Source organism: Camelina sativa, chromosome 10 (assembly GCF_030686135.1).
Source record: "Camelina sativa cultivar CO46 ecotype springtype chromosome 10, ASM3068613v1".
NCBI lineage: Eukaryota > Viridiplantae > Streptophyta > Magnoliopsida > Brassicales > Brassicaceae > Camelina > Camelina sativa.
In genome coordinates this window covers 22,175,814-22,198,231 of record NC_141889.1, presented here as the reverse complement: position 1 = coordinate 22,198,231, position 22,418 = coordinate 22,175,814, and the positions used below count along the sequence as shown (strand labels likewise).

At 44.1% G+C, this 22,418-nt stretch overlaps 44 non-coding genes across 44 annotated transcripts; all 44 read right to left on the bottom strand.

The window, feature by feature from the left end:
• Positions 1–186: 186 nt before the first annotated feature.
• LOC147937106 (5S ribosomal RNA) lies at positions 187–305 on the bottom strand. The gene has a single exon (XR_015569971.1). It is a non-coding gene; the product is annotated as a 5S ribosomal RNA (ribosomal RNA).
• Positions 306–700: 395 nt separating this feature from the next.
• Positions 701–819, bottom strand: LOC147937105 (5S ribosomal RNA). The gene has a single exon (XR_015569970.1). It is a non-coding gene; the product is annotated as a 5S ribosomal RNA (ribosomal RNA).
• A 395-nt stretch (positions 820–1,214) lies between these two features.
• Positions 1,215–1,333, bottom strand: LOC147937104 (5S ribosomal RNA). Its single transcript, XR_015569567.1, has one exon. It is a non-coding gene; the product is annotated as a 5S ribosomal RNA (ribosomal RNA).
• A 395-nt stretch (positions 1,334–1,728) lies between these two features.
• Positions 1,729–1,847, bottom strand: LOC147937103 (5S ribosomal RNA). The gene has a single exon (XR_015569969.1). It is a non-coding gene; the product is annotated as a 5S ribosomal RNA (ribosomal RNA).
• A 395-nt stretch (positions 1,848–2,242) lies between these two features.
• Positions 2,243–2,361, bottom strand: LOC147937102 (5S ribosomal RNA). The gene has a single exon (XR_015570032.1). It is a non-coding gene; the product is annotated as a 5S ribosomal RNA (ribosomal RNA).
• Positions 2,362–2,756: 395 nt separating this feature from the next.
• LOC147937101 (5S ribosomal RNA) lies at positions 2,757–2,875 on the bottom strand. The gene has a single exon (XR_015569968.1). It is a non-coding gene; the product is annotated as a 5S ribosomal RNA (ribosomal RNA).
• Positions 2,876–3,270: 395 nt separating this feature from the next.
• LOC147937100 (5S ribosomal RNA) lies at positions 3,271–3,389 on the bottom strand. The gene has a single exon (XR_015569566.1). It is a non-coding gene; the product is annotated as a 5S ribosomal RNA (ribosomal RNA).
• Positions 3,390–3,784: 395 nt separating this feature from the next.
• On the bottom strand, positions 3,785–3,903 carry LOC147937099 (5S ribosomal RNA). Its single transcript, XR_015569572.1, has one exon. It is a non-coding gene; the product is annotated as a 5S ribosomal RNA (ribosomal RNA).
• A 395-nt stretch (positions 3,904–4,298) lies between these two features.
• Positions 4,299–4,417, bottom strand: LOC147937098 (5S ribosomal RNA). The gene has a single exon (XR_015569967.1). It is a non-coding gene; the product is annotated as a 5S ribosomal RNA (ribosomal RNA).
• Positions 4,418–4,812: 395 nt separating this feature from the next.
• LOC147937097 (5S ribosomal RNA) lies at positions 4,813–4,931 on the bottom strand. Its single transcript, XR_015569966.1, has one exon. It is a non-coding gene; the product is annotated as a 5S ribosomal RNA (ribosomal RNA).
• A 395-nt stretch (positions 4,932–5,326) lies between these two features.
• On the bottom strand, positions 5,327–5,445 carry LOC147937096 (5S ribosomal RNA). Its single transcript, XR_015569965.1, has one exon. It is a non-coding gene; the product is annotated as a 5S ribosomal RNA (ribosomal RNA).
• Positions 5,446–5,840: 395 nt separating this feature from the next.
• LOC147937095 (5S ribosomal RNA) lies at positions 5,841–5,959 on the bottom strand. The gene has a single exon (XR_015570043.1). It is a non-coding gene; the product is annotated as a 5S ribosomal RNA (ribosomal RNA).
• A 395-nt stretch (positions 5,960–6,354) lies between these two features.
• Positions 6,355–6,473, bottom strand: LOC147937094 (5S ribosomal RNA). The gene has a single exon (XR_015569964.1). It is a non-coding gene; the product is annotated as a 5S ribosomal RNA (ribosomal RNA).
• Positions 6,474–6,868: 395 nt separating this feature from the next.
• Positions 6,869–6,987, bottom strand: LOC147937093 (5S ribosomal RNA). Its single transcript, XR_015570035.1, has one exon. It is a non-coding gene; the product is annotated as a 5S ribosomal RNA (ribosomal RNA).
• A 395-nt stretch (positions 6,988–7,382) lies between these two features.
• On the bottom strand, positions 7,383–7,501 carry LOC147937092 (5S ribosomal RNA). Its single transcript, XR_015570041.1, has one exon. It is a non-coding gene; the product is annotated as a 5S ribosomal RNA (ribosomal RNA).
• A 395-nt stretch (positions 7,502–7,896) lies between these two features.
• LOC147937091 (5S ribosomal RNA) lies at positions 7,897–8,015 on the bottom strand. The gene has a single exon (XR_015569941.1). It is a non-coding gene; the product is annotated as a 5S ribosomal RNA (ribosomal RNA).
• Positions 8,016–8,410: 395 nt separating this feature from the next.
• LOC147937090 (5S ribosomal RNA) lies at positions 8,411–8,529 on the bottom strand. The gene has a single exon (XR_015570016.1). It is a non-coding gene; the product is annotated as a 5S ribosomal RNA (ribosomal RNA).
• A 395-nt stretch (positions 8,530–8,924) lies between these two features.
• Positions 8,925–9,043, bottom strand: LOC147937089 (5S ribosomal RNA). The gene has a single exon (XR_015569962.1). It is a non-coding gene; the product is annotated as a 5S ribosomal RNA (ribosomal RNA).
• A 395-nt stretch (positions 9,044–9,438) lies between these two features.
• Positions 9,439–9,557, bottom strand: LOC147937088 (5S ribosomal RNA). Its single transcript, XR_015569961.1, has one exon. It is a non-coding gene; the product is annotated as a 5S ribosomal RNA (ribosomal RNA).
• Positions 9,558–9,952: 395 nt separating this feature from the next.
• On the bottom strand, positions 9,953–10,071 carry LOC147937087 (5S ribosomal RNA). The gene has a single exon (XR_015569960.1). It is a non-coding gene; the product is annotated as a 5S ribosomal RNA (ribosomal RNA).
• A 395-nt stretch (positions 10,072–10,466) lies between these two features.
• On the bottom strand, positions 10,467–10,585 carry LOC147937086 (5S ribosomal RNA). Its single transcript, XR_015569959.1, has one exon. It is a non-coding gene; the product is annotated as a 5S ribosomal RNA (ribosomal RNA).
• A 395-nt stretch (positions 10,586–10,980) lies between these two features.
• On the bottom strand, positions 10,981–11,099 carry LOC147937085 (5S ribosomal RNA). Its single transcript, XR_015569958.1, has one exon. It is a non-coding gene; the product is annotated as a 5S ribosomal RNA (ribosomal RNA).
• A 395-nt stretch (positions 11,100–11,494) lies between these two features.
• On the bottom strand, positions 11,495–11,613 carry LOC147937084 (5S ribosomal RNA). The gene has a single exon (XR_015569957.1). It is a non-coding gene; the product is annotated as a 5S ribosomal RNA (ribosomal RNA).
• A 395-nt stretch (positions 11,614–12,008) lies between these two features.
• On the bottom strand, positions 12,009–12,127 carry LOC147937083 (5S ribosomal RNA). The gene has a single exon (XR_015569956.1). It is a non-coding gene; the product is annotated as a 5S ribosomal RNA (ribosomal RNA).
• Positions 12,128–12,522: 395 nt separating this feature from the next.
• LOC147937082 (5S ribosomal RNA) lies at positions 12,523–12,641 on the bottom strand. Its single transcript, XR_015569955.1, has one exon. It is a non-coding gene; the product is annotated as a 5S ribosomal RNA (ribosomal RNA).
• Positions 12,642–13,036: 395 nt separating this feature from the next.
• LOC147937081 (5S ribosomal RNA) lies at positions 13,037–13,155 on the bottom strand. Its single transcript, XR_015569538.1, has one exon. It is a non-coding gene; the product is annotated as a 5S ribosomal RNA (ribosomal RNA).
• A 395-nt stretch (positions 13,156–13,550) lies between these two features.
• Positions 13,551–13,669, bottom strand: LOC147937080 (5S ribosomal RNA). Its single transcript, XR_015569386.1, has one exon. It is a non-coding gene; the product is annotated as a 5S ribosomal RNA (ribosomal RNA).
• Positions 13,670–14,064: 395 nt separating this feature from the next.
• On the bottom strand, positions 14,065–14,183 carry LOC147937079 (5S ribosomal RNA). The gene has a single exon (XR_015569340.1). It is a non-coding gene; the product is annotated as a 5S ribosomal RNA (ribosomal RNA).
• A 395-nt stretch (positions 14,184–14,578) lies between these two features.
• On the bottom strand, positions 14,579–14,697 carry LOC147937078 (5S ribosomal RNA). The gene has a single exon (XR_015570053.1). It is a non-coding gene; the product is annotated as a 5S ribosomal RNA (ribosomal RNA).
• A 396-nt stretch (positions 14,698–15,093) lies between these two features.
• LOC147937077 (5S ribosomal RNA) lies at positions 15,094–15,212 on the bottom strand. The gene has a single exon (XR_015569954.1). It is a non-coding gene; the product is annotated as a 5S ribosomal RNA (ribosomal RNA).
• Positions 15,213–15,607: 395 nt separating this feature from the next.
• LOC147937076 (5S ribosomal RNA) lies at positions 15,608–15,726 on the bottom strand. The gene has a single exon (XR_015569953.1). It is a non-coding gene; the product is annotated as a 5S ribosomal RNA (ribosomal RNA).
• Positions 15,727–16,121: 395 nt separating this feature from the next.
• Positions 16,122–16,240, bottom strand: LOC147937075 (5S ribosomal RNA). The gene has a single exon (XR_015569385.1). It is a non-coding gene; the product is annotated as a 5S ribosomal RNA (ribosomal RNA).
• A 395-nt stretch (positions 16,241–16,635) lies between these two features.
• LOC147937074 (5S ribosomal RNA) lies at positions 16,636–16,754 on the bottom strand. Its single transcript, XR_015570042.1, has one exon. It is a non-coding gene; the product is annotated as a 5S ribosomal RNA (ribosomal RNA).
• Positions 16,755–17,150: 396 nt separating this feature from the next.
• On the bottom strand, positions 17,151–17,269 carry LOC147937073 (5S ribosomal RNA). The gene has a single exon (XR_015569951.1). It is a non-coding gene; the product is annotated as a 5S ribosomal RNA (ribosomal RNA).
• A 395-nt stretch (positions 17,270–17,664) lies between these two features.
• Positions 17,665–17,783, bottom strand: LOC147937072 (5S ribosomal RNA). The gene has a single exon (XR_015569950.1). It is a non-coding gene; the product is annotated as a 5S ribosomal RNA (ribosomal RNA).
• A 395-nt stretch (positions 17,784–18,178) lies between these two features.
• On the bottom strand, positions 18,179–18,297 carry LOC147937071 (5S ribosomal RNA). Its single transcript, XR_015569384.1, has one exon. It is a non-coding gene; the product is annotated as a 5S ribosomal RNA (ribosomal RNA).
• Positions 18,298–18,692: 395 nt separating this feature from the next.
• LOC147937070 (5S ribosomal RNA) lies at positions 18,693–18,811 on the bottom strand. Its single transcript, XR_015569949.1, has one exon. It is a non-coding gene; the product is annotated as a 5S ribosomal RNA (ribosomal RNA).
• Positions 18,812–19,207: 396 nt separating this feature from the next.
• Positions 19,208–19,326, bottom strand: LOC147937069 (5S ribosomal RNA). The gene has a single exon (XR_015569948.1). It is a non-coding gene; the product is annotated as a 5S ribosomal RNA (ribosomal RNA).
• Positions 19,327–19,721: 395 nt separating this feature from the next.
• LOC147937068 (5S ribosomal RNA) lies at positions 19,722–19,840 on the bottom strand. Its single transcript, XR_015569947.1, has one exon. It is a non-coding gene; the product is annotated as a 5S ribosomal RNA (ribosomal RNA).
• Positions 19,841–20,236: 396 nt separating this feature from the next.
• Positions 20,237–20,355, bottom strand: LOC147937067 (5S ribosomal RNA). Its single transcript, XR_015569946.1, has one exon. It is a non-coding gene; the product is annotated as a 5S ribosomal RNA (ribosomal RNA).
• Positions 20,356–20,750: 395 nt separating this feature from the next.
• Positions 20,751–20,869, bottom strand: LOC147937066 (5S ribosomal RNA). Its single transcript, XR_015569945.1, has one exon. It is a non-coding gene; the product is annotated as a 5S ribosomal RNA (ribosomal RNA).
• A 395-nt stretch (positions 20,870–21,264) lies between these two features.
• On the bottom strand, positions 21,265–21,383 carry LOC147937065 (5S ribosomal RNA). The gene has a single exon (XR_015569390.1). It is a non-coding gene; the product is annotated as a 5S ribosomal RNA (ribosomal RNA).
• Positions 21,384–21,778: 395 nt separating this feature from the next.
• Positions 21,779–21,897, bottom strand: LOC147937064 (5S ribosomal RNA). Its single transcript, XR_015569944.1, has one exon. It is a non-coding gene; the product is annotated as a 5S ribosomal RNA (ribosomal RNA).
• A 395-nt stretch (positions 21,898–22,292) lies between these two features.
• On the bottom strand, positions 22,293–22,411 carry LOC147937063 (5S ribosomal RNA). Its single transcript, XR_015569943.1, has one exon. It is a non-coding gene; the product is annotated as a 5S ribosomal RNA (ribosomal RNA).
• Between the last annotated feature and the right edge of the window lie 7 nt (positions 22,412–22,418).

The following is a 22,418-nucleotide window of genomic DNA, read 5'->3' as shown; positions in this document are numbered from 1 at the left end:
GTCAAAATTCGGCCTCCGGAATGGTCCAATGGTAAGAAGACCCATTGCCTTGCCAGAAACACTCTTGGGGCTTTCCGAAAAGGTATTATGGGTCGCGTGGTTCCTCACGATGTAAAAGTTACGACGTTATGTTTGTAATATATAGTCTTACGCAACAACCAAAAAAAAAAAAAAAAAAAAGAGGGAGGGATGCAACACGAGGACTTCCCGGGAGGTCACCCATCCTAGTACTACTCTCGCCCAAGCACGCTTAACTGCGGAGTTCTGATGGGATCCGGTGCATTAGTGCTGGTATGATCGCATCCGTTAGTATATATCATGCAATCGCATATATCGTTTTTTGAAAACTCAAGGGATCATTCAATGTGGGTCCCACTTGATATCTGGACCAGTTTATTCACCTTGCACGTGCTTCCAACCGCGAAAAACAAGAGATTACCATATCCAAACATAATTTGGTATTCGTAGCTAATTGTGTCGCGATCACCGGAAAACATCCGAAACACCTTCAAACGTCAAAATTCGGCCTCCGGAATGGTCCAATGGTACGAAGACCCATTGGCTTGCCAGAAACACTCTTGGGGCTTTCCGAAAAGGTATTATGGGTCGCGTGGTTCCTCACGATGTAAAAGTTACGACGTTATGTTTGTAATATATAGTCTTACGCAACAACCAAAAAAAAAAAAAAAAAAAAGAGGGAGGGATGCAACACGAGGACTTCCCGGGAGGTCACCCATCCTAGTACTACTCTCGCCCAAGCACGCTTAACTGCGGAGTTCTGATGGGATCCGGTGCATTAGTGCTGGTATGATCGCATCCGTTAGTATATATCATGCAATCGCATATATCGTTTTTTCAAAACTCAAGGGATCATTCAATGTGGGTCCCACTTGATATCTGGACCAGTTTATTCACCTTGCACGTGCTTCCAACCGCGAAAAACAAGAGATTACCATATCCAAACATAATTTGGTATTCGTAGCTAATTGTGTCGCGATCACCGGAAAACATCCGAAACACCTTCAAACGTCAAAATTCGGCCTCCGGAATGGTCCAATGGTACGAAGACCCATTGGCTTGCCAGAAACACTCTTGGGGCTTTCCGAAAAGGTATTATGGGTCGCGTGGTTCCTCACGATGTAAAAGTTACGACGTTATGTTTGTAATATATAGTCTTACGCAACAACCAAAAAAAAAAAAAAAAAAAAGAGGGAGGGATGCAACACGAGGACTTCCCGGGAGGTCACCCATCCTAGTACTACTCTCGCCGAAGCACGCTTAACTGCGGAGTTCTGATGGGATCCGGTGCATTAGTGCTGGTATGATCGCATCCGTTAGTATATATCATGCAATCGCATATATCGTTTTTTCAAAACTCAAGGGATCATTCAATGTGGGTCCCACTTGATATCTGGACCAGTTTATTCACCTTGCACGTGCTTCCAACCGCGAAAAACAAGAGATTACCATATCCAAACATAATTTGGTATTCGTAGCTAATTGTGTCGCGATCACCGGAAAACATCCGAAACACCTTCAAACGTCAAAATTCGGCCTCCGGAATGGTCCAATGGTAAGAAGACCCATTGCCTTGCCAGAAACACTCTTGGGGCTTTCCGAAAAGGTATTATGGGTCGCGTGGTTCCTCACGATGTAAAAGTTACGACGTTATGTTTGTAATATATAGTCTTACGCAACAACCAAAAAAAAAAAAAAAAAAAAGAGGGAGGGATGCAACACGAGGACTTCCCGGGAGGTCACCCATCCTAGTACTACTCTCGCCCAAGCACGCTTAACTGCGGAGTTCTGATGGGATCCGGTGCATTAGTGCTGGTATGATCGCATCCGTTAGTATATATCATGCAATCGCATATATCGTTTTTTGAAAACTCAAGGGATCATTCAATGTGGGTCCCACTTGATATCTGGACCAGTTTATTCACCTTGCACGTGCTTCCAACCGCGAAAAACAAGAGATTACCATATCCAAACATAATTTGGTATTCGTAGCTAATTGTGTCGCGATCACCGGAAAACATCCGAAACACCTTCAAACGTCAAAATTCGGCCTCCGGAATGGTCCAATGGTAAGAAGACCCATTGCCTTGCCAGAAACACTCTTGGGGCTTTCCGAAAAGGTATTATGGGTCGCGTGGTTCCTCACGATGTAAAAGTTACGACGTTATGTTTGTAATATATAGTCTTACGCAACAACCAAAAAAAAAAAAAAAAAAAAGAGGGAGGGATGCAACACGAGGACTTCCCGGGAGGTCACCCATCCTAGTACTACTCTCGCCCAAGCACGCTTAACTGCGGAGTTCTGATGGGATCCGGTGCATTAGTGCTGGTATGATCACATCCGTTAGTATATATCATGCAATCGCATATATCGTTTTTTGAAAACTCAAGGGATCATTCAATGTGGGTCCCACTTGATATCTGGACCAGTTTATTCACCTTGCACGTGCTTCCAACCGCGAAAAACAAGAGATTACCATATCCAAACATAATTTGGTATTCGTAGCTAATTGTGTCGCGATCACCGGAAAACATCCGAAACACCTTCAAACGTCAAAATTCGGCCTCCGGAATGGTCCAATGGCACGAAGACCCATTGGCTTGCCAGAAACACTCTTGGGGCTTTCCGAAAAGGTATTATGGGTCGCGTGGTTCCTCACGATGTAAAAGTTACGACGTTATGTTTGTAATATATAGTCTTACGCAACAACCAAAAAAAAAAAAAAAAAAAAGAGGGAGGGATGCAACACGAGGACTTCCCGGGAGGTCACCCATCCTAGTACTACTCTCGCCCAAGCACGCTTAACTGCGGAGTTCTGATGGGATCCGGTGCATTAGTGCTGGTATGATCGCATCCGTTAGTATATATCATGCAATCGCATATATCGTTTTTTCAAAACTCAAGGGATCATTCAATGTGGGTCCCACTTGATATCTGGACCAGTTTATTCACCTTGCACGTGCTTCCAACCGCGAAAAACAAGAGATTACCATATCCAAACATAATTTGGTATTCGTAGCTAATTGTGTCGCGATCACCGGAAAACATCCGAAACACCTTCAAACGTCAAAATTCGGCCTCCGGAATGGTCCAATGGTACGAAGACCCATTGGCTTGCCAGAAACACTCTTGGGGCTTTCCGAAAAGGTATTATGGGTCGCGTGGTTCCTCACGATGTAAAAGTTACGACGTTATGTTTGTAATATATAGTCTTACGCAACAACCAAAAAAAAAAAAAAAAAAAAGAGGGAGGGATGCAACACGAGGACTTCCCGGGAGGTCACCCATCCTAGTACTACTCTCGCCGAAGCACGCTTAACTGCGGAGTTCTGATGGGATCCGGTGCATTAGTGCTGGTATGATCGCATCCGTTAGTATATATCATGCAATCGCATATATCGTTTTTTCAAAACTCAAGGGATCATTCAATGTGGGTCCCACTTGATATCTGGACCAGTTTATTCACCTTGCACGTGCTTCCAACCGCGAAAAACAAGAGATTACCATATCCAAACATAATTTGGTATTCGTAGCTAATTGTGTCGCGATCACCGGAAAACATCCGAAACACCTTCAAACGTCAAAATTCGGCCTCCGGAATGGTCCAATGGTACGAAGACCCATTGGCTTGCCAGAAACACTCTTGGGGCTTTCCGAAAAGGTATTATGGGTCGCGTGGTTCCTCACGATGTAAAAGTTACGACGTTATGTTTGTAATATATAGTCTTACGCAACAACCAAAAAAAAAAAAAAAAAAAAGAGGGGGGGATGCAACACAAGGACTTCCCGGGAGGTCACCCATCCTAGTACTACTCTCGCCCAAGCACGCTTAACTGCGGGGTTCTGATGGGATCCGGTGCATTAGTGCTGGTATGATCGCATCCGTTAGTATATATCATGCAATCGCATATATCGTTTTTTGAAAACTCAAGGGATCATTCAATGTGGGTCCCACTTGATATCTGGACCAGTTTATTCACCTTGCACGTGCTTCCAACCGCGAAAAACAAGAGATTACCATATCCAAACATAATTTGGTATTCGTAGCTAATTGTGTCGCGATCACCGGAAAACATCCGAAACACCTTCAAACGTCAAAATTCGGCCTCCGGAATGGTCCAATGGTACGAAGACCCATTGGCTTGCCAGAAACACTCTTGGGGCTTTCCGAAAAGGTATTATGGGTCGCGTGGTTCCTCACGATGTAAAAGTTACGACGTTATGTTTGTAATATATAGTCTTACGCAACAACCAAAAAAAAAAAAAAAAAAAAGAGGGAGGGATGCAACACGAGGACTTCCCGGGAGGTCACCCATCCTAGTACTACTCTCGCCCAAGCACGCTTAACTGCGGAGTTCTGATGGGATCCGGTGCATTAGTGCTGGTATGATCGCATCCGTTAGTATATATCATGCAATCGCATATATCGTTTTTTCAAAACTCAAGGGATCATTCAATGTGGGTCCCACTTGATATCTGGACCAGTTTATTCACCTTGCACGTGCTTCCAACCGCGAAAAACAAGAGATTACCATATCCAAACATAATTTGGTATTCGTAGCTAATTGTGTCGCGATCACCGGAAAACATCCGAAACACCTTCAAACGTCAAAATTCGGCCTCCGGAATGGTCCAATGGCACGAAGACCCATTGGCTTGCCAGAAACACTCTTGGGGCTTTCCGAAAAGGTATTATGGGTCGCGTGGTTCCTCACGATGTAAAAGTTACGACGTTATGTTTGTAATATATAGTCTTACGCAACAACCAAAAAAAAAAAAAAAAAAAAGAGGGAGGGATGCAACACGAGGACTTCCCGGGAGGTCACCCATCCTAGTACTACTCTCGCCCAAGCACGCTTAACTGCGGAGTTCTGATGGGATCCGGTGCATTAGTGCTGGTATGATCGCATCCGTTAGTATATATCATGCAATCGCATATATCGTTTTTTCAAAACTCAAGGGATCATTCAATGTGGGTCCCACTTGATATCTGGACCAGTTTATTCACCTTGCACGTGCTTCCAACCGCGAAAAACAAGAGATTACCATATCCAAACATAATTTGGTATTCGTAGCTAATTGTGTCGCGATCACCGGAAAACATCCGAAACACCTTCAAACGTCAAAATTCGGCCTCCGGAATGGTCCAATGGCACGAAGACCCATTGGCTTGCCAGAAACACTCTTGGGGCTTTCCGAAAAGGTATTATGGGTCGCGTGGTTCCTCACGATGTAAAAGTTACGACGTTATGTTTGTAATATATAGTCTTACGCAACAACCAAAAAAAAAAAAAAAAAAAAGAGGGAGGGATGCAACACGAGGACTTCCCGGGAGGTCACCCATCCTAGTACTACTCTCGCCCAAGCACGCTTAACTGCGGAGTTCTGATGGGATCCGGTGCATTAGTGCTGGTATGATCGCATCCGTTAGTATATATCATGCAATCGCATATATCGTTTTTTCAAAACTCAAGGGATCATTCAATGTGGGTCCCACTTGATATCTGGACCAGTTTATTCACCTTGCACGTGCTTCCAACCGCGAAAAACAAGAGATTACCATATCCAAACATAATTTGGTATTCGTAGCTAATTGTGTCGCGATCACCGGAAAACATCCGAAACACCTTCAAACGTCAAAATTCGGCCTCCGGAATGGTCCAATGGCACGAAGACCCATTGGCTTGCCAGAAACACTCTTGGGGCTTTCCGAAAAGGTATTATGGGTCGCGTGGTTCCTCACGATGTAAAAGTTACGACGTTATGTTTGTAATATATAGTCTTACGCAACAACCAAAAAAAAAAAAAAAAAAAAGAGGGAGGGATGCAACACGAGGACTTCCCGGGAGGTCACCCATCCTAGTACTACTCTCGCCCAAGCACGCTTCACTGCGGAGTTCTGATGGGATCCGGTGCATTAGTGCTGGTATGATCGCATCCGTTAGTATATATCATGCAATCGCATATATCGTTTTTTCAAAACTCAAGGGATCATTCAATGTGGGTCCCACTTGATATCTGGACCAGTTTATTCACCTTGCACGTGCTTCCAACCGCGAAAAACAAGAGATTACCATATCCAAACATAATTTGGTATTCGTAGCTAATTGTGTCGCGATCACCGGAAAACATCCGAAACACCTTCAAACGTCAAAATTCGGCCTCCGGAATGGTCCAATGGTACGAAGACCCATTGCCTTGCCAGAAACACTCTTGGGGCTTTCCGAAAAGGTATTATGGGTCGCGTGGTTCCTCACGATGTAAAAGTTACGACGTTATGTTTGTAATATATAGTCTTACGCAACAACCAAAAAAAAAAAAAAAAAAAAGAGGGAGGGATGCAACACGAGGACTTCCCGGGAGGTCACCCATCCTAGTACTACTCTCGCCCAAGCACGCTTAACTGCGGAGTTCTGATGGGATCCGGTGCATTAGTGCTGGTATGATCGCATCCGTTAGTATATATCATGCAATCGCATATATCGTTTTTTGAAAACTCAAGGGATCATTCAATGTGGGTCCCACTTGATATCTGGACCAGTTTATTCACCTTGCACGTGCTTCCAACCGCGAAAAACAAGAGATTACCATATCCAAACATAATTTGGTATTCGTAGCTAATTGTGTCGCGATCACCGGAAAACATCCGAAACACCTTCAAACGTCAAAATTCGGCCTCCGGAATGGTCCAATGGTAAGAAGACCCATTGCCTTGCCAGAAACACTCTTGGGGCTTTCCGAAAAGGTATTATGGGTCGCGTGGTTCCTCACGATGTAAAAGTTACGACGTTATGTTTGTAATATATAGTCTTACGCAACAACCAAAAAAAAAAAAAAAAAAAAGAGGGAGGGATGCAACACGAGAACTTCCCGGGAGGTCACCCATCCTAGTACTACTCTCGCCCAAGCACGCTTAACTGCGGAGTTCTGATGGGATCCGGTGCATTAGTGCTGGAATGATCGCATCCGTTAGTATATATCATGCAATCGCATATATCGTTTTTTCAAAACTCAAGGGATCATTCAATGTGGGTCCCACTTGATATCTGGACCAGTTTATTCACCTTGCACGTGCTTCCAACCGCGAAAAACAAGAGATTACCATATCCAAACATAATTTGGTATTCGTAGCTAATTGTGTCGCGATCACCGGAAAACATCCGAAACACCTTCAAACGTCAAAATTCGGCCTCCGGAATGGTCCAATGGCACGAAGACCCATTGGCTTGCCAGAAACACTCTTGGGGCTTTCCGAAAAGGTATTATGGGTCGCGTGGTTCCTCACGATGTAAAAGTTACGACGTTATGTTTGTAATATATAGTCTTACGCAACAACCAAAAAAAAAAAAAAAAAAAAGAGGGAGGGATGCAACACGAGGACTTCCCGGGAGGTCACCCATCCTAGTACTACTCTCGCCCAAGCACGCTTCACTGCGGAGTTCTGATGGGATCCGGTGCATTAGTGCTGGTATGATCGCATCCGTTAGTATATATCATGCAATCGCATATATCGTTTTTTGAAAACTCAAGGGATCATTCAATGTGGGTCCCACTTGATATCTGGACCAGTTTATTCACCTTGCACGTGCTTCCAACCGCGAAAAACAAGAGATTACCATATCCAAACATAATTTGGTATTCGTAGCTAATTGTGTCGCGATCACCGGAAAACATCCGAAACACCTTCAAACGTCAAAATTCGGCCTCCGGAATGGTCCAATGGTACAAAGACCCATTGGCTTGCCAGAAACACTCTTGGGGCTTTCCGAAAAGGTATTATGGGTCGCGTGGTTCCTCACGATGTAAAAGTTACGACGTTATGTTTGTAATATATAGTCTTACGCAACAACCAAAAAAAAAAAAAAAAAAAAGAGGGAGGGATGCAACACGAGAACTTCCCGGGAGGTCACCCATCCTAGTACTACTCTCGCCCAAGCACGCTTAACTGCGGAGTTCTGATGGGATCCGGTGCATTAGTGCTGGTATGATCGCATCCGTTAGTATATATCATGCAATCGCATATATCGTTTTTTCAAAACTCAAGGGATCATTCAATGTGGGTCCCACTTGATATCTGGACCAGTTTATTCACCTTGCACGTGCTTCCAACCGCGAAAAACAAGAGATTACCATATCCAAACATAATTTGGTATTCGTAGCTAATTGTGTCGCGATCACCGGAAAACATCCGAAACACCTTCAAACGTCAAAATTCGGCCTCCGGAATGGTCCAATGGCACGAAGACCCATTGGCTTGCCAGAAACACTCTTGGGGCTTTCCGAAAAGGTATTATGGGTCGCGTGGTTCCTCACGATGTAAAAGTTACGACGTTATGTTTGTAATATATAGTCTTACGCAACAACCAAAAAAAAAAAAAAAAAAAAGAGGGAGGGATGCAACACGAGGACTTCCCGGGAGGTCACCCATCCTAGTACTACTCTCGCCCAAGCACGCTTAACTACGGAGTTCTGATGGGATCCGGTGCATTAGTGCTGGTATGATCGCATCCGTTAGTATATATCATGCAATCGCATATATCGTTTTTTCAAAACTCAAGGGATCATTCAATGTGGGTCCCACTTGATATCTGGACCAGTTTATTCACCTTGCACGTGCTTCCAACCGCGAAAAACAAGAGATTACCATATCCAAACATAATTTGGTATTCGTAGCTAATTGTGTCGCGATCACCGGAAAACATCCGAAACACCTTCAAACGTCAAAATTCGGCCTCCGGAATGGTCCAATGGTACGAAGACCCATTGCCTTGCCAGAAACACTCTTGGGGCTTTCCGAAAAGGTATTATGGGTCGCGTGGTTCCTCACGATGTAAAAGTTACGACGTTATGTTTGTAATATATAGTCTTACGCAACAACCAAAAAAAAAAAAAAAAAAAAGAGGGAGGGATGCAACACGAGGACTTCCCGGGAGGTCACCCATCCTAGTACTACTCTCGCCCAAGCACGCTTAACTGCGGAGTTCTGATGGGATCCGGTGCATTAGTGCTGGTATGATCGCATCCGTTAGTATATATCATGCAATCGCATATATCGTTTTTTCAAAACTCAAGGGATCATTCAATGTGGGTCCCACTTGATATCTGGACCAGTTTATTCACCTTGCACGTGCTTCCAACCGCGAAAAACAAGAGATTACCATATCCAAACATAATTTGGTATTCGTAGCTAATTGTGTCGCGATCACCGGAAAACATCCGAAACACCTTCAAACGTCAAAATTCGGCCTCCGGAATGGTCCAATGGTAAGAAGACCCATTGCCTTGCCAGAAACACTCTTGGGGCTTTCCGAAAAGGTATTATGGGTCGCGTGGTTCCTCACGATGTAAAAGTTACGACGTTATGTTTGTAATATATAGTCTTACGCAACAACCAAAAAAAAAAAAAAAAAAAAGAGGGAGGGATGCAACACGAGGACTTCCCGGGAGGTCACCCATCCTAGTACTACTCTCGCCCAAGCACGCTTAACTGCGGAGTTCTGATGGGATCCGGTGCATTAGTGCTGGTATGATCGCATCCGTTAGTATATATCATGCAATCGCATATATCGTTTTTTGAAAACTCAAGGGATCATTCAATGTGGGTCCCACTTGATATCTGGACCAGTTTATTCACCTTGCACGTGCTTCCAACCGCGAAAAACAAGAGATTACCATATCCAAACATAATTTGGTATTCGTAGCTAATTGTGTCGCGATCACCGGAAAACATCCGAAACACCTTCAAACGTCAAAATTCGGCCTCCGGAATGGTCCAATGGAACGAAGACCCATTGGCTTGCCAGAAACACTCTTGGGGCTTTCCGAAAAGGTATTATGGGTCGCGTGGTTCCTCACGATGTAAAAGTTACGACGTTATGTTTGTAATATATAGTCTTACGCAACAACCAAAAAAAAAAAAAAAAAAAAGAGGGAGGGATGCAACACGAGGACTTCCCGGGAGGTCACCCATCCTAGTACTACTCTCGCCCAAGCACGCTTAACTGCGGAGTTCTGATGGGATCCGGTGCATTAGTGCTGGTATGATCGCATCCGTTAGTATATATCATGCAATCGCATATATCGTTTTTTCAAAACTCAAGGGATCATTCAATGTGGGTCCCACTTGATATCTGGACCAGTTTATTCACCTTGCACGTGCTTCCAACCGCGAAAAACAAGAGATTACCATATCCAAACATAATTTGGTATTCGTAGCTAATTGTGTCGCGATCACCGGAAAACATCCGAAACACCTTCAAACGTCAAAATTCGGCCTCCGGAATGGTCCAATGGTACGAAGACCCATTGGCTTGCCAGAAACACTCTTGGGGCTTTCCGAAAAGGTATTATGGGTCGCGTGGTTCCTCACGATGTAAAAGTTACGACGTTATGTTTGTAATATATAGTCTTACGCAACAACCAAAAAAAAAAAAAAAAAAAAGAGGGAGGGATGCAACACGAGGACTTCCCGGGAGGTCACCCATCCTAGTACTACTCTCGCCCAAGCACGCTTAACTGCGGAGTTCTGATGGGATCCGGTGCATTAGTGCTGGTATGATCGCATCCGTTAGTATATATCATGCAATCGCATATATCGTTTTTTCAAAACTCAAGGGATCATTCAATGTGGGTCCCACTTGATATCTGGACCAGTTTATTCACCTTGCACGTGCTTCCAACCGCGAAAAACAAGAGATTACCATATCCAAACATAATTTGGTATTCGTAGCTAATTGTGTCGCGATCACCGGAAAACATCCGAAACACCTTCAAACGTCAAAATTCGGCCTCCGGAATGGTCCAATGGTACGAAGACCCATTGGCTTGCCAGAAACACTCTTGGGGCTTTCCGAAAAGGTATTATGGGTCGCGTGGTTCCTCACGATGTAAAAGTTACGACGTTATGTTTGTAATATATAGTCTTACGCAACAACCAAAAAAAAAAAAAAAAAAAAGAGGGAGGGATGCAACACGAGGACTTCCCGGGAGGTCACCCATCCTAGTACTACTCTCGCCCAAGCACGCTTAACTGCGGAGTTCTGATGGGATCCGGTGCATTAGTGCTGGTATGATCGCATCCGTTAGTATATATCATGCAATCGCATATATCGTTTTTTCAAAACTCAAGGGATCATTCAATGTGGGTCCCACTTGATATCTGGACCAGTTTATTCACCTTGCACGTGCTTCCAACCGCGAAAAACAAGAGATTACCATATCCAAACATAATTTGGTATTCGTAGCTAATTGTGTCGCGATCACCGGAAAACATCCGAAACACCTTCAAACGTCAAAATTCGGCCTCCGGAATGGTCCAATGGAACGAAGACCCATTGGCTTGCCAGAAACACTCTTGGGGCTTTCCGAAAAGGTATTATGGGTCGCGTGGTTCCTCACGATGTAAAAGTTACGACGTTATGTTTGTAATATATAGTCTTACGCAACAACCAAAAAAAAAAAAAAAAAAAAGAGGGAGGGATGCAACACGAGGACTTCCCGGGAGGTCACCCATCCTAGTACTACTCTCGCCCAAGCACGCTTAACTGCGGAGTTCTGATGGGATCCGGTGCATTAGTGCTGGTATGATCGCATCCGTTAGTATATATCATGCAATCGCATATATCGTTTTTTCAAAACTCAAGGGATCATTCAATGTGGGTCCCACTTGATATCTGGACCAGTTTATTCACCTTGCACGTGCTTCCAACCGCGAAAAACAAGAGATTACCATATCCAAACATAATTTGGTATTCGTAGCTAATTGTGTCGCGATCACCGGAAAACATCCGAAACACCTTCAAACGTCAAAATTCGGCCTCCGGAATGGTCCAATGGTAAGAAGACCCATTGCCTTGCCAGAAACACTCTTGGGGCTTTCCGAAAAGGTATTATGGGTCGCGTGGTTCCTCACGATGTAAAAGTTACGACGTTATGTTTGTAATATATAGTCTTACGCAACAACCAAAAAAAAAAAAAAAAAAAAGAGGGAGGGATGCAACACGAGGACTTCCCGGGAGGTCACCCATCCTAGTACTACTCTCGCCCAAGCACGCTTAACTGCGGAGTTCTGATGGGATCCGGTGCATTAGTGCTGGTATGATCGCATCCGTTAGTATATATCATGCAATCGCATATATCGTTTTTTGAAAACTCAAGGGATCATTCAATGTGGGTCCCACTTGATATCTGGACCAGTTTATTCACCTTGCACGTGCTTCCAACCGCGAAAAACAAGAGATTACCATATCCAAACATAATTTGGTATTCGTAGCTAATTGTGTCGCGATCACCGGAAAACATCCGAAACACCTTCAAACGTCAAAATTCGGCCTCCGGAATGGTCCAATGGTACGAAGACCCATTGGCTTGCCAGAAACACTCTTGGGGCTTTCCGAAAAGGTATTATGGGTCGCGTGGTTCCTCACGATGTAAAAGTTACGACGTTATGTTTGTAATATATAGTCTTACGCAACAACCAAAAAAAAAAAAAAAAAAAAGAGGGAGGGATGCAACACGAGGACTTCCCGGGAGGTCACCCATCCTAGTACTACTCTCGCCCAAGCACGCTTAACTGCGGAGTTCTGATGGGATCCGGTGCATTAGTGCTGGTATGATCGCATCCATTAGTATATATCATGCAATCGCATATATCGTTTTTTCAAAACTCAAGGGATCATTCAATGTGGGTCCCACTTGATATCTGGACCAGTTTATTCACCTTGCACGTGCTTCCAACCGCGAAAAACAAGAGATTACCATATCCAAACATAATTTGGTATTCGTAGCTAATTGTGTCGCGATCACCGGAAAACATCCGAAACACCTTCAAACGTCAAAATTCGGCCTCCGGAATGGTCCAATGGTAAGAAGACCCATTGCCTTGCCAGAAACACTCTTGGGGCTTTCCGAAAAGGTATTATGGGTCGCGTGGTTCCTCACGATGTAAAAGTTACGACGTTATGTTTGTAATATATAGTCTTACGCAACAACCAAAAAAAAAAAAAAAAAAAAGAGGGAGGGATGCAACACGAGGACTTCCCGGGAGGTCACCCATCCTAGTACTACTCTCGCCCAAGCACGCTTAATTGCGGAGTTCTGATGGGATCCGGTGCATTAGTGCTGGTATGATCGCATCCGTTAGTATATATCATGCAATCGCATATATCGTTTTTTGAAAACTCAAGGGATCATTCAATGTGGGTCCCACTTGATATCTGGACCAGTTTATTCACCTTGCACGTGCTTCCAACCGCGAAAAACAAGAGATTACCATATCCAAACATAATTTGGTATTCGTAGCTAATTGTGTCGCGATCACCGGAAAACATCCGAAACACCTTCAAACGTCAAAATTCGGCCTCCGGAATGGTCCAATGGTAAGAAGACCCATTGCCTTGCCAGAAACACTCTTGGGGCTTTCCGAAAAGGTATTATGGGTCGCGTGGTTCCTCACGATGTAAAAGTTACGACGTTATGTTTGTAATATATAGTCTTACGCAACAACCAAAAAAAAAAAAAAAAAAAAGAGGGAGGGATGCAACACGAGGACTTCCCGGGAGGTCACCCATCCTAGTACTACTCTCGCCCAAGCGCGCTTAACTGCGGAGTTCTGATGGGATCCGGTGCATTAGTGCTGGTATGATCGCATCCGTTAGTATATATCATGCAATCGCATATATCGTTTTTTGAAAACTCAAGGGATCATTCAATGTGGGTCCCACTTGATATCTGGACCAGTTTATTCACCTTGCACGTGCTTCCAACCGCGAAAAACAAGAGATTACCATATCCAAACATAATTTGGTATTCGTAGCTAATTGTGTCGCGATCACCGGAAAACATCCGAAACACCTTCAAACGTCAAAATTCGGCCTCCGGAATGGTCCAATGGTACGAAGACCCATTGGCTTGCCAGAAACACTCTTGGGGCTTTCCGAAAAGGTATTATGGGTCGCGTGGTTCCTCACGATGTAAAAGTTACGACGTTATGTTTGTAATATATAGTCTTACGCAACAACCAAAAAAAAAAAAAAAAAAAAGAGGGAGGGATGCAACACGAGGACTTCCCGGTAGGTCACCCATCCTAGTACTACTCTCGCCCAAGCACGCTTAACTGCGGAGTTCTGATGGGATCCGGTGCATTAGTGCTGGTATGATCGCATCCGTTAGTATATATCATGCAATCGCATATATCGTTTTTTCAAAACTCAAGGGATCATTCAATGTGGGTCCCACTTGATATCTGGACCAGTTTATTCACCTTGCACGTGCTTCCAACCGCGAAAAACAAGAGATTACCATATCCAAACATAATTTGGTATTCGTAGCTAATTGTGTCGCGATCACCGGAAAACATCCGAAACACCTTCAAACGTCAAAATTCGGCCTCCGGAATGGTCCAATGGTACGAAGACCCATTGGCTTGCCAGAAACACTCTTGGGGCTTTCCGAAAAGGTATTATGGGTCGCGTGGTTCCTCACGATGTAAAAGTTACGACGTTATGTTTGTAATATATAGTCTTACGCAACAACCAAAAAAAAAAAAAAAAAAAAGAGGGAGGGATGCAACACGAGGAATTCCCGGGAGGTCACCCATCCTAGTACTACTCTCGCCCAAGCACGCTTAACTGCGGAGTTCTGATGGGATCCGGTGCATTAGTGCTGGTATGATCGCATCCGTTAGTATATATCATGCAATCGCATATATCGTTTTTTCAAAACTCAAGGGATCATTCAATGTGGGTCCCACTTGATATCTGGACCAGTTTATTCACCTTGCACGTGCTTCCAACCGCGAAAAACAAGAGATTACCATATCCAAACATAATTTGGTATTCGTAGCTAATTGTGTCGCGATCACCGGAAAACATCCGAAACACCTTCAAACGTCAAAATTCGGCCTCCGGAATGGTCCAATGGTAAGAAGACCCATTGCCTTGCCAGAAACACTCTTGGGGCTTTCCGAAAAGGTATTATGGGTCGCGTGGTTCCTCACGATGTAAAAGTTACGACGTTATGTTTGTAATATATAGTCTTACGCAACAACCAAAAAAAAAAAAAAAAAAAAAGAGGGAGGGATGCAACACGAGGACTTCCCGGGAGGTCACCCATCCTAGTACTACTCTCGCCCAAGCACGCTTAACTGCGGAGTTCTGATGGGATCCGGTGCATTAGTGCTGGTATGATCGCATCCGTTAGTATATATCATGCAATCGCATATATCGTTTTTTGAAAACTCAAGGGATCATTCAATGTGGGTCCCACTTGATATCTGGACCAGTTTATTCACCTTGCACGTGCTTCCAACCGCGAAAAACAAGAGATTACCATATCCAAACATAATTTGGTATTCGTAGCTAATTGTGTCGCGATCACCGGAAAACATCCGAAACACCTTCAAACGTCAAAATTCGGCCTCCGGAATGGTCCAATGGTACGAAGACCCATTGGCTTGCCAGAAACACTCTTGGGGCTTTCCGAAAAGGTATTATGGGTCGCGTGGTTCCTCACGATGTAAAAGTTACGACGTTATGTTTGTAATATATAGTCTTACGCAACAACCAAAAAAAAAAAAAAAAAAAAGAGGGAGGGATGCAACACGAGGACTTCCCGGGAGGTCACCCATCCTAGTACTACTCTCGCCCAAGCACGCTTAACTGCGGAGTTCTGATGGGATCCGGTGCATTAGTGCTGGTATGATCGCATCCGTTAGTATATATCATGCAATCGCATATATCGTTTTTTCAAAACTCAAGGGATCATTCAATGTGGGTCCCACTTGATATCTGGACCAGTTTATTCACCTTGCACGTGCTTCCAACCGCGAAAAACAAGAGATTACCATATCCAAACATAATTTGGTATTCGTAGCTAATTGTGTCGCGATCACCGGAAAACATCCGAAACACCTTCAAACGTCAAAATTCGGCCTCCGGAATGTTCCAATGGTAAGAAGACCCATTGCCTTGCCAGAAACACTCTTGGGGCTTTCCGAAAAGGTATTATGGGTCGCGTGGTTCCTCACGATGTAAAAGTTACGACGTTATGTTTGTAATATATAGTCTTACGCAACAACCAAAAAAAAAAAAAAAAAAAAGAGGGAGGGATGCAACACGAGGACTTCCCGGGAGGTCACCCATCCTAGTACTACTCTCGCCCAAGCGCGCTTAACTGCGGAGTTCTGATGGGATCCGGTGCATTAGTGCTGGTATGATCGCATCCGTTAGTATATATCATGCAATCGCATATATCGTTTTTTCAAAACTCAAGGGATCATTCAATGTGGGTCCCACTTGATATCTGGACCAGTTTATTCACCTTGCACGTGCTTCCAACCGCGAAAAACAAGAGATTACCATATCCAAACATAATTTGGTATTCGTAGCTAATTGTGTCGCGATCACCGGAAAACATCCGAAACACCTTCAAACGTCAAAATTCGGCCTCCGGAATGGTCCAATGGTACGAAGACCCATTGGCTTGCCAGAAACACTCTTGGGGCTTTCCGAAAAGGTATTATGGGTCGCGTGGTTCCTCACGATGTAAAAGTTACGACGTTATGTTTGTAATATATAGTCTTACGCAACAACCAAAAAAAAAAAAAAAAAAAAGAGGGAGGGATGCAACACGAGGAATTCCCGGGAGGTCACCCATCCTAGTACTACTCTCGCCCAAGCACGCTTAACTGCGGAGTTCTGATGGGATCCGGTGCATTAGTGCTGGTATGATCGCATCCGTTAGTATATATCATGCAATCGCATATATCGTTTTTTCAAAACTCAAGGGATCATTCAATGTGGGTCCCACTTGATATCTGGACCAGTTTATTCACCTTGCACGTGCTTCCAACCGCGAAAAACAAGAGATTACCATATCCAAACATAATTTGGTATTCGTAGCTAATTGTGTCGCGATCACCGGAAAACATCCGAAACACCTTCAAACGTCAAAATTCGGCCTCCGGAATGGTCCAATGGTAAGAAGACCCATTGCCTTGCCAGAAACACTCTTGGGGCTTTCCGAAAAGGTATTATGGGTCGCGTGGTTCCTCACGATGTAAAAGTTACGACGTTATGTTTGTAATATATAGTCTTACGCAACAACCAAAAAAAAAAAAAAAAAAAAAGAGGGAGGGATGCAACACGAGGACTTCCCGGGAGGTCACCCATCCTAGTACTACTCTCGCCCAAGCACGCTTAACTGCGGAGTTCTGATGGGATCCGGTGCATTAGTGCTGGTATGATCGCATCCGTTAGTATATATCATGCAATCGCATATATCGTTTTTTGAAAACTCAAGGGATCATTCAATGTGGGTCCCACTTGATATCTGGACCAGTTTATTCACCTTGCACGTGCTTCCAACCGCGAAAAACAAGAGATTACCATATCCAAACATAATTTGGTATTCGTAGCTAATTGTGTCGCGATCACCGGAAAACATCCGAAACACCTTCAAACGTCAAAATTCGGCCTCCGGAATGGTCCAATGGTACGAAGACCCATTGGCTTGCCAGAAACACTCTTGGGGCTTTCCGAAAAGGTATTATGGGTCGCGTGGTTCCTCACGATGTAAAAGTTACGACGTTATGTTTGTAATATATAGTCTTACGCAACAACCAAAAAAAAAAAAAAAAAAAAGAGGGAGGGATGCAACACGAGGACTTCCCGGGAGGTCACCCATCCTAGTACTACTCTCGCCCAAGCACGCTTAACTGCGGAGTTCTGATGGGATCCGGTGCATTAGTGCTGGTATGATCGCATCCGTTAGTATATATCATGCAATCGCATATATCGTTTTTTCAAAACTCAAGGGATCATTCAATGTGGGTCCCACTTGATATCTGGACCAGTTTATTCACCTTGCACGTGCTTCCAACCGCGAAAAACAAGAGATTACCATATCCAAACATAATTTGGTATTCGTAGCTAATTGTGTCGCGATCACCGGAAAACATCCGAAACACCTTCAAACGTCAAAATTCGGCCTCCGGAATGTTCCAATGGTAAGAAGACCCATTGCCTTGCCAGAAACACTCTTGGGGCTTTCCGAAAAGGTATTATGGGTCGCGTGGTTCCTCACGATGTAAAAGTTACGACGTTATGTTTGTAATATATAGTCTTACGCAACAACCAAAAAAAAAAAAAAAAAAAAGAGGGAGGGATGCAACACGAGGACTTCCCGGGAGGTCACCCATCCTAGTACTACTCTCGCCCAAGCGCGCTTAACTGCGGAGTTCTGATGGGATCCGGTGCATTAGTGCTGGTATGATCGCATCCGTTAGTATATATCATGCAATCGCATATATCGTTTTTTGAAAACTCAAGGGATCATTCAATGTGGGTCCCACTTGATATCTGGACCAGTTTATTCACCTTGCACGTGCTTCCAACCGCGAAAAACAAGAGATTACCATATCCAAACATAATTTGGTATTCGTAGCTAATTGTGTCGCGATCACCGGAAAACATCCGAAACACCTTCAAACGTCAAAATTCGGCCTCCGGAATGGTCCAATGGTACGAAGACCCATTGGCTTGCCAGAAACACTCTTGGGGCTTTCCGAAAAGGTATTATGGGTCGCGTGGTTCCTCACGATGTAAAAGTTACGACGTTATGTTTGTAATATATAGTCTTACGCAACAACCAAAAAAAAAAAAAAAAAAAAGAGGGAGGGATGCAACACGAGGACTTCCCGGGAGGTCACCCATCCTAGTACTACTCTCGCCCAAGCACGCTTAACTGCGGAGTTCTGATGGGATCCGGTGCATTAGTGCTGGTATGATCGCATCCGTTAGTATATATCATGCAATCGCATATATCGTTTTTTCAAAACTCAAGGGATCATTCAATGTGGGTCCCACTTGATATCTGGACCAGTTTATTCACCTTGCACGTGCTTCCAACCGCGAAAAACAAGAGATTACCATATCCAAACATAATTTGGTATTCGTAGCTAATTGTGTCGCGATCACCGGAAAACATCCGAAACACCTTCAAACGTCAAAATTCGGCCTCCGGAATGGTCCAATGGTAAGAAGACCCATTGCCTTGCCAGAAACACTCTTGGGGCTTTCCGAAAAGGTATTATGGGTCGCGTGGTTCCTCACGATGTAAAAGTTACGACGTTATGTTTGTAATATATAGTCTTACGCAACAACCAAAAAAAAAAAAAAAAAAAAAGAGGGAGGGATGCAACACGAGGACTTCCCGGGAGGTCACCCATCCTAGTACTACTCTCGCCCAAGCACGCTTAACTGCGGAGTTCTGATGGGATCCGGTGCATTAGTGCTGGTATGATCGCATCCGTTAGTATATATCATGCAATCGCATATATCGTTTTTTGAAAACTCAAGGGATCATTCAATGTGGGTCCCACTTGATATCTGGACCAGTTTATTCACCTTGCACGTGCTTCCAACCGCGAAAAACAAGAGATTACCATATCCAAACATAATTTGGTATTCGTAGCTAATTGTGTCGCGATCACCGGAAAACATCCGAAACACCTTCAAACGTCAAAATTCGGCCTCCGGAATGGTCCAATGGTACGAAGACCCATTGGCTTGCCAGAAACACTCTTGGGGCTTTCCGAAAAGGTATTATGGGTCGCGTGGTTCCTCACGATGTAAAAGTTACGACGTTATGTTTGTAATATATAGTCTTACGCAACAACCAAAAAAAAAAAAAAAAAAAAGAGGGAGGGATGCAACACGAGGACTTCCCGGGAGGTCACCCATCCTAGTACTACTCTCGCCCAAGCACGCTTAACTGCGGAGTTCTGATGGGATCCGGTGCATTAGTGCTGGTATGATCGCATCCGTTAGTATATATCATGCAATCGCATATATCGTTTTTTCAAAACTCAAGGGATCATTCAATGTGGGTCCCACTTGATATCTGGACCAGTTTATTCACCTTGCACGTGCTTCCAACCGCGAAAAACAAGAGATTACCATATCCAAACATAATTTGGTATTCGTAGCTAATTGTGTCGCGATCACCGGAAAACATCCGAAACACCTTCAAACGTCAAAATTCGGCCTCCGGAATGGTCCAATGGTAAGAAGACCCATTGCCTTGCCAGAAACACTCTTGGGGCTTTCCGAAAAGGTATTATGGGTCGCGTGGTTCCTCACGATGTAAAAGTTACGACGTTATGTTTGTAATATATAGTCTTACGCAACAACCAAAAAAAAAAAAAAAAAAAAAGAGGGAGGGATGCAACACGAGGACTTCCCGGGAGGTCACCCATCCTAGTACTACTCTCGCCCAAGCACGCTTAACTGCGGAGTTCTGATGGGATCCGGTGCATTAGTGCTGGTATGATCGCATCCGTTAGTATATATCATGCAATCGCATATATCGTTTTTTGAAAACTCAAGGGATCATTCAATGTGGGTCCCACTTGATATCTGGACCAGTTTATTCACCTTGCACGTGCTTCCAACCGCGAAAAACAAGAGATTACCATATCCAAACATAATTTGGTATTCGTAGCTAATTGTGTCGCGATCACCGGAAAACATCCGAAACACCTTCAAACGTCAAAATTCGGCCTCCGGAATGGTCCAATGGTACGAAGACCCATTGGCTTGCCAGAAACACTCTTGGGGCTTTCCGAAAAGGTATTATGGGTCGCGTGGTTCCTCACGATGTAAAAGTTACGACGTTATGTTTGTAATATATAGTCTTACGCAACAACCAAAAAAAAAAAAAAAAAAAAGAGGGAGGGATGCAACACGAGGACTTCCCGGGAGGTCACCCATCCTAGTACTACTCTCGCCCAAGCACGCTTAACTGCGGAGTTCTGATGGGATCCGGTGCATTAGTGCTGGTATGATCGCATCCGTTAGTATATATCATGCAATCGCATATATCGTTTTTTCAAAACTCAAGGGATCATTCAATGTGGGTCCCACTTGATATCTGGACCAGTTTATTCACCTTGCACGTGCTTCCAACCGCGAAAAACAAGAGATTACCATATCCAAACATAATTTGGTATTCGTAGCTAATTGTGTCGCGATCACCGGAAAACATCCGAAACACCTTCAAACGTCAAAATTCGGCCTCCGGAATGTTCCAATGGTAAGAAGACCCATTGCCTTGCCAGAAACACTCTTGGGGCTTTCCGAAAAGGTATTATGGGTCGCGTGGTTCCTCACGATGTAAAAGTTACGACGTTATGTTTGTAATATATAGTCTTACGCAACAACCAAAAAAAAAAAAAAAAAAAAGAGGGAGGGATGCAACACGAGGACTTCCCGGGAGGTCACCCATCCTAGTACTACTCTCGCCCAAGCACGCTTAACTGCGGAGTTCTGATGGGATCCGGTGCATTAGTGTTGGTATGATCGCATCCGTTAGTATATATCATGCAATCGCATATATCGTTTTTTGAAAACTCAAGGGATCATTCAATGTGGGTCCCACTTGATATCTGGACCAGTTTATTCACCTTGCACGTGCTTCCAACCGCGAAAAACAAGAGATTACCATATCCAAACATAATTTGGTATTCGTAGCTAATTGTGTCGCGATCACCGGAAAACATCCGAAACACCTTCAAACGTCAAAATTCGGCCTCCGGAATGGTCCAATGGTACGAAGACCCATTGCCTTGCCAGAAACACTCTTGGGGCTTTCCGAAAAGGTATTATGGGTCGCGTGGTTCCTCACGATGTAAAAGTTACGACGTTATGTTTGTAATATATAGTCTTACGCAACAACCAAAAAAAAAAAAAAAAAAAAGAGGGAGGGATGCAACACGAGGACTTCCCGGGAGGTCACCCATCCTAGTACTACTCTCGCCCAAGCACGCTTAACTGCGGAGTTCTGATGGGATCCGGTGCATTAGTGCTGGTATGATCGCATCCGTTAGTATATATCATGCAATCGCATATATCGTTTTTTCAAAACTCAAGGGATCATTCAATGTGGGTCCCACTTGATATCTGGACCAGTTTATTCACCTTGCACGTGCTTCCAACCGCGAAAAACAAGAGATTACCATATCCAAACATAATTTGGTATTCGTAGCTAATTGTGTCGCGATCACCGGAAAACATCCGAAACACCTTCAAACGTCAAAATTCGGCCTCCGGAATGGTCCAATGGCACGAAGACCCATTGCCTTGCCAGAAACACTCTTGGGGCTTTCCGAAAAGGTATTATGGGTCGCGTGGTTCCTCACGATGTAAAAGTTACGACGTTATGTTTGTAATATATAGTCTTACGCAACAACCAAAAAAAAAAAAAAAAAAAAGAGGGAGGGATGCAACACGAGGACTTCCCGGGAGGTCACCCATCCTAGTACTACTCTCGCCCAAGCACGCTTAACTGCGGAGTTCTGATGGGATCCGGTGCATTAGTGCTGGTATGATCGCATCCGTTAGTA